Raw genomic sequence first — 7,500 nt, forward strand, 5'->3', positions numbered from 1 at the left:
GCCAGCACCACAACATCAGTGTCTGCTGTCCAGATGAGTATTGCATGGTGTCCATGCTGGACTGTGTGAGATGCATGCAGCACCATCCGACTGTCAGCTTCTTCATGGTTACATGGGGCGAGTGAGGTCAGATCTGGCAGTAGTGGCTTGCTGAGCACTGCCTCTCCATCAGTAATGACGAGTTGCTTGTCCTCCTGGTCAAACCATTCCATGAGAGCTGCCGAGAGGAACCTGAACAGCTCGGTCTTGTTGCTGTCCACTCATAGGAAGTTCTGCCAGTTTCCTGGTATGGCTGCGGCAGCCACCACACGTCTCCGCACACCTTGTCCCTGCTTTGCACATGTACTACCTTTCAGTGAATCAGCAAGGTAAGTATCCCCGACCAGATCCAGGCGTGACACTGTTTGCAGCTTTGTGGACATATATGAGATGAAGATCTGTTGTGCATACTCTTCAAAGGTCTTTGATGCAGCCGGCTTCAGCATCTGGACGATGGCTGCTCCATCAAGCACAATACAGGTCGTGACAGGAGTCTCTGTCTTTGCGTCGGAGACTTCTTCCAAGCATGTGAGGAGATCACTCTTGGTACCAGTGCAGAGGCTTCCACCATCAGACAATGCAAGAGGACATGCCTGATTCTCATGACAAAAGAACTCCTCAAGGTTTTCATCCCTCGTCTGGCAGCCAATGTACAGGCATGCGAAGAGTTCACGGTCATTCTTGATGGAGGCGAGCTGTTGCTGACCTATGCTCTGGCTTCTTGGAGTGGAAGTGCTGAACACCTTCAGCTTGTTACGAGGAATGGGTGCATCCACTGTCTTTGTTCTGTCCAACAGACGCTCTCTGGTGAAAGCCTCGAACTGCTCTTGGCCAATCCTCTTGGCATTCATAACAGTCTCCACAGCAGCAGGATCTGCGATCTCCTTTGTGTCCAGTTTGACTACATCCTGACTCTCCTCCTCGAATGGGTTGCCCATCTCCTCTATGACACCAACGAGAGAGTGAACATCTTTCACAAATGAGGCCTGTACACTTGGCGTCTGATCATGATGACGTGTGTCTGCTGTTTGCCGTCTCCAGTGTTGGTTCCCATCCTGGAATTCTTCGATCACCCTGGCAACTTCTGGTCCCGCAACCATCCAGCGACGTAGAGCACTAGGGTTATCAGTGAGCCCAACTGCTCCACCGTCTCCTTTGATGCAGGCATTATTCTGCTCATGTGCCTGGTCAATCGGGATTGAAGAGAACACCCTCTGTGTTTTCTGAACGGTGAAGTGGCTTTCCCTGAATTTCCTGGCTACATCTGGGTGTTTGATGGTGAGTTTGGCCATGTCCTTCAGGTGCACTGGTATCCACCTAGCATAGTGGGTGTGATCCAGTGCATGGAACCAGGGGACCAGCTCTGTCAGAGCATCGAGGTACATCATTAACGATCCCTGCCTGAGAGAACGCACATACACTAGAACCAACAGTTCTAGTTCCAGCACGGTTGCCCAGTAGTGAAACTGGGGGATGTCTTCTCCTCTCTGGCAACACCAGTCTTCAAACTCCGGAAGGTCCTCTGCATCCCTGGTTTCTCCCAGACAGTAGTGGTTGTCGGCACGGTGTTGCAGGATGTACAGTGCTGCTGCAGTCACTTGATGTGAATTTATATTTTAGACTGCCATTATATATGAGCTTGTCTGAGTTGTTACTCGTGATTTAGTATAGTTTTTTTTTTCTTTATATTTGCAGAACTAAGCCATTCTTTTCAAAGTATTGTGTTGAATCCAATATTTGCCTGGATAATTTCCAAATAAAATTATATAACAGACTGTGATAGATAATATTAAGTTGAAAATGGTACCATTGGATTCCTTGCCCCCAAAAACATACATTTAGATACCAGAATCAAGTCAATAGCTGCATTACGTCCAGAGATAATAGCAAATGTAGATTTCAAGTGGTGGCCATTTTGAAATCCAATATGGCGGACATAAAGAGAGAATTTCAAGTGGCCCAACATCTGAAAATGTTCGCAACATATTAATGTACATTTGTGCCAAGTTTGGTGCTTGTATCACAAAATGCACAATTCTTTTGAATATTTGGGCTAAGCCGCCCCACTATTAGATTAGCTGACGGTGAGACACCTCACACGAGACTGCCATATTTGCATGATATTTCCTACTCTCGTTAATCTGTTCTTTTTCCTCTCCCTCTCCTAGTAATCAGCAAATAAATCTTCTATCCTCTATCATATCATTTTTCCATGACTTTTAGTATGTTATAAAAAAAGGCTCCAATTATATTATTAGTGCATTACTTCTATTGAAGACATTGCTGCATTCATGACATCATGTATAGGGAAGTCTTTTTTCATACTTCGTACGGAAGTAAACACAGGATATCTTTGCTTGTAACAGTCATTGCAAAGACAGGAAAGCAAACATCGAGTTATAAGTGACATGTCACTGTCTCCCAGACAGAAAATATCTTCGTTTAACATCCCACAGCTCGTTTTCTTAATGCAATATCACTATTTTCTTTCCTCTGCATAATATGAGGATTAACGTACCTTCATTGGGTTGTGGATATTAGAGAGCTGCCAAGATTTCTGCGGGCAAAACATGCATTATTTCATTTGAGTTGTAATCAAAATGTTACTTTTTTTTCCTCAAAACATTATCTTCATTTAATAATAGAAGATGCGTTGTTCAGTCTTCAAATGTACATGAGGCCTTTAAAGGAATCTGAGTGACGTGAAGAGAAAAAGATAGTAGCAGTTTTTGGACAGCTGGAGGTGTGGCCTGTAGAATTAGCAGCCCTTATAACCCACATAGACAGACCCACATACACCAACTCAGCTTTATATATTAGACACATACATTTATATATTAGATACTCAAACTGTTGTAAATGCAGAAATCCTCTGACATTCCAGATCCAACTAAAACTCTACCTTTCATTCCCTCATACATGCCCTTCCACCATCCTAACTTCCCTTTCCAGCAATCCCATCCATCTCAGCATCATTATCACCATCTTTCTCGGATGGTGATACCATCATCTCTTTCTCTTTCACCATCATCATTATCACCATTATCACCTCAAATCAGAGTGCCATTCACCGTTTCATCTCCAATCCCTGTCTTCTTGATTCGAGTAAACATCCCATCCATAATCCCTCTTCCCTTTATGAGTGAACCCCTGTTGCTCTTTACTCATCTTCTGCTCCACACTTCTTCCTGTCCTTTCCATCCGGAATCCTTTCTCGGATGTCCATCATGTGGCTTGGAAGCATGATACTTCTGTGCTTCCATCAAATCTTACACATCTCCCTTCCTTTTCCAGATTGGTACTATTAAACCAATCTGCCACTCCTCTGGAATCTTACCCTATCATCCATATATTCAACAATCTCTTCATCTGATTAAGTCCAATCTATCCCACTGCAATTAGCATCTCTGCACATCTCATCAATGCATAGCACTCTTGCCTTCTTCATCCTTTTTAACACTGGCTGCACCTCCACATCCATAATCCCTACAACTTCCACTTTCCCCAAAAGGGGGCTTGGCAATCAAAGCTCTTCGTTGCTTCCACCCCTGGTTCACCAATATCTCGACATAGCCTTCCTGCACCTTCAGTACTGCCCCACTCTGTCATCAACATTCCATCTCCTTCCTGATCCCCATCATCTCCCCCCTCCACCACCCAATTTCACATTCCTACAATTCTCATCTTTGTCTCCAGTTATTTTATAGATCATATTCATCCCACCATACTGATTAAACTTTCTGTACACATCCACTTCCATATCATTCCTTGCCTTATCCACAGCTCTCTTTGCTGCTTTCTTCTTAGGCCCATGCAAGTGCAACAACTCTGCATCCCTTTATACTCCTCTGTCCTTGATCACTTCTATCAGGCTGATATGGTGGCCTTGAGGTATGCACACTCGTCTCTGAGCAGTCTAGTCTGAGATTGGATCTCAGCCCAGCTAGAAACTGTCATTCCGGTGACTCGCAGGTCGAGCGAAGAATCATTGCGTGTGCCGTCCCTTGGATAGACGTTAAACGGGGCAACCCATCTGACACCATTAGTTGGTGTACGTTAAATATCATGCGGTGTCCTTCCTGAAGAGTAGGCAACAGAATGTTGGTCAGTTTTTCAACAGGAAATTTCACATTCCAAATGTTCAATGAAAAAGCCTCATCCTGTCTAAATCACTATTTCCAAGGAATGAACTGCAACACTGTTCAGCACGGTGATCAACAGTCTAACAAAGGGTAGTTAAGCTGTTAAGTGGTGTAAAGGATTTTACAAGGAGGCAGAAAGGTAATTGATATACACCAAAAATAGCAAAGGACCAAACATACAAAAAACACAGAGCCTCCAATATTGAAGAGCAGAATAAAGAATTTCATCCAGGGCAACACGCTCTTGTGTGCATAAAGGTAATCCACAAGCAAATCAAGGTGATGACCCTGAATGTCATTGATAGAAAGCTTAGTGAGCAGACCTCGTCGATGCCAGACAGTCAAGCATTCAGAAAATGTCTTAAGACACTGCCATGACCTTTTTATTAAGATTTAGGGCTTCCATCAATTACTTTATTATCAGGAGCATGCTCATGGTCGAGAGGGCAGAAAAAAATTGAAATTGGGCATCTTTCGTTAAAGACTTTGAAGAGAGATAAAACTTAAGGTCAACAGTAATTAGAGAACCTCATAAACATGCTGAAAATAGGCAGTAGGCTAACTTGTCTGTCTGTCTCTGTCTCTGTCTCTGTCTCTGTCTCATACACACACACACACACACACACACACACACACACACACACACACACACACACACACACACACACACACACACACACACACACACACTAGTTGGGCATACATACTCTTCATAAGAGAAAGTATAAAATCTTTAAAATTCAAAAAGCACCCTCATTGCCTGGTTTACCGCATCTATGTGAGCACTTTCCTGGCAATGTTTTCAACCTCAGATTAAAATCCTCTATTTAACTCTGCCGGAGGTTATGTTTTCACCCATTTGTTGGTCTGTGAGCAGGATATCACAAAAAGTTATCGATTAATTCGGAAGAAACTTGGTGGACAGGTTGGGTGTGTGACAAGGATGATTTGATTAGGTTTTGCTTCAGATCCGGATACGACGATTCTTTTATTATTTTTTTTAAGGTGATTCTTCACCATTGAGAGATGTGGCCAAAACGACAATATTTCAAAACGTTGTCGACAAGTCATGACAAGACTTGGTGGATGAATTAGGTGTGTGACAGTACCAAGCTGATTTGATTTTGGTTCAGGTCCGCATCCAGATCTGGCCTATCAGTGAGAAACAAAACATAAACTGTTCAGCCTGGCGGAGGTATGCACTCTATCGAGTGCTGTTCTCGTATACTTTGTTTTGTCAGGTATCTTTGATAATAATATGCTTGTTTTTGTTTGTGTCTTCCGTGTCCCTGCAACAATCCTTCCCACCAATAGGTTGGACAGCTGGCGTGACTCCACCCACCCACAATTTCATCCTGATGAAAAAAAAATTAAAATCTTCTAGCCGCCGTATTGGTGCTCACTGCAATGTGAAGCCAAATACGCCCCAGAGCTGTCATATTCACAATCACAATGCACCACCTTTACATTTTTCCCTTTGCTGCTCTCCCAATACATTATAAAACTCTGAGCAGTCTGGTCTGAGATTGGATCTCAGCTCAGCTATAAACTGTCATTCCGGTGACTCGCAGGCAGAGCGAAGAATCATTGCGTGCGCCGTCCCTCGGATAGACGTTAAACTGGGCAACCCATCTGACACCATGAGTTGGTGGACGTTAAATATCACACGGTGTCCTTCCTGAAGAGTAGGCAACAGAATGTTGGTCAGTTTTTCAACAGGAAATTGAAACTATTGAAATATTGAAACAGGAAATTGAAACAGGAAATTAATTCAACAGGAAAAGTAAACTCCCTATACATTATAAAACTACCAAAGTGACAGTTAAAAGTATTTTGAGCTGAGAAGGTGCCACGGGCCTGGTGAAGATCGGCCTTAGCGATCGAGATAGCAGTCTGTTAACTTATGCAATGCCCAAATAACTATTTGCATTCTCTGAAGCAGGGCTTAAACCCACATCATAAATGGTCTCTGTCTGAGGTCATCAATCACTTTTAATGGTCTGCATATATGCATCAGGAGGAAGATCATTGGTTTTGTGTCATTCATTGTTGCATATCTTTTCCGCATATCTCGCGGGATTATAGGTTTGGCAGGCGACCGTGGCAGGCCATGACCTGTTCATGGTCACATATCTTTTCTGCATATATTGCATTATTGCAAGTTGGACAAGTGACCTTGACAGGTCATTACCTGCTCATGGTCACATATCTCATGGGAATGAGTTGCACAGGTGACCATGGGGAAGGTTGTTTGAAGGCTTGGAGCAGACAGAGGATTGATGCCTTAGGGTTGGGAGAGGGAAGGTGAGGACCTAGTTTTGGGAGGTGGAGATTGAGGACTTGCATTTTGCGAGAGAAGGGGTTGAGGGGGTTTGGGGTGCGAGATGAGGAATTGAAGTCACATTTTACATGATGTGGAAGAATTTCCACAGGTCCCTGCTCTTTGAAGAATAATGAGGCTACTTAGTTGTGAACACACAAGGCAGGTATCCATCAGATGGTAATGTAAGCATTTTAGGATGAGATGCAACGTACAAATAATTTTTTAAAGGTCATTTCCTTGCATTCTCTATTACAGAAGTAATGGGTTGTGCAATGGAACACTTTATGCATCGAAGAATCAAACTAAGCTTCAATGAATGTTTATGAAACAACGTCAAAGGAAAGAAAAGCTGATCTGCTGAATAGTGCAAAAAATATTCATGAGGATGTTTATGGTGAAATCATGATTCATTCCTGCCAACAAATAACATGCAGTTTTCCAATCAATTGCATTGCAAATTTGATTGGTTTGAAGAGAAAATTCATTGTTGTTTCCCACATTTGGCAGTTAGGTATTTGCCATAGAAGCCATGTGGTCTCAATAAAGTATTTATGAACAGAGTAAATGGGTGGAAGGACGAATTGTCAGCCTTACAAACATATATATATATATATATATATATATATATATATATATATATATATATATATATATATATATATATATATATATATATATATATATATATATATATATATATATATATATATTGTTATGGTTGTGGAAATTCGCAAACCACCATTCAGGTCCTGTAGGTGAGATATCTTTGTAAGTACATTTGTAGTTAGCCCAAACCCGTTGTATAGAGGGAATTTATGTGATCCATCCGGGCTGTAACGCTTTGAGTTAGCCATTTTTTCTGTTCTATCTCTTATTTCAAACAAACAGCATCTCAACAACCACGCCATCCCCACCACAGCGCCAACCACACTACAACCATGCCACCTCCACCATCAACATGACCACATCTTCGCCACTCGCCATTCAGTAGGCCCT

General features: G+C 42.5%; 1 protein-coding gene across 4 annotated transcripts in view; it reads right to left on the reverse strand.

Annotated features, from left to right (window-relative positions):
• Positions 1–7,500, reverse strand: part of LOC147032529 (neuronal cell adhesion molecule-like) — a 486,552-nt gene that overhangs the window by 364,267 nt on the left and 114,785 nt on the right. Inside the window, exon 3 of one of the 4 annotated variants that reach the window (XM_085870241.1) lies at positions 2,558–2,596. The exons of the other annotated variants lie outside the window; for them this stretch is intronic. The gene's annotated coding sequence lies outside the window, so the exon portion shown is untranslated. The remainder of the gene's footprint in view (positions 1–2,557; positions 2,597–7,500) is intronic. 4 annotated transcript variants of the gene reach the window in all.

The sequence above is a fragment of the Eptatretus burgeri genome, chromosome 2, assembly GCF_056783735.1.
Source record: "Eptatretus burgeri isolate ZD-2024b chromosome 2, Ebu_testis_v1, whole genome shotgun sequence".
Lineage (NCBI taxonomy): Eukaryota > Metazoa > Chordata > Myxini > Myxiniformes > Myxinidae > Eptatretus > Eptatretus burgeri.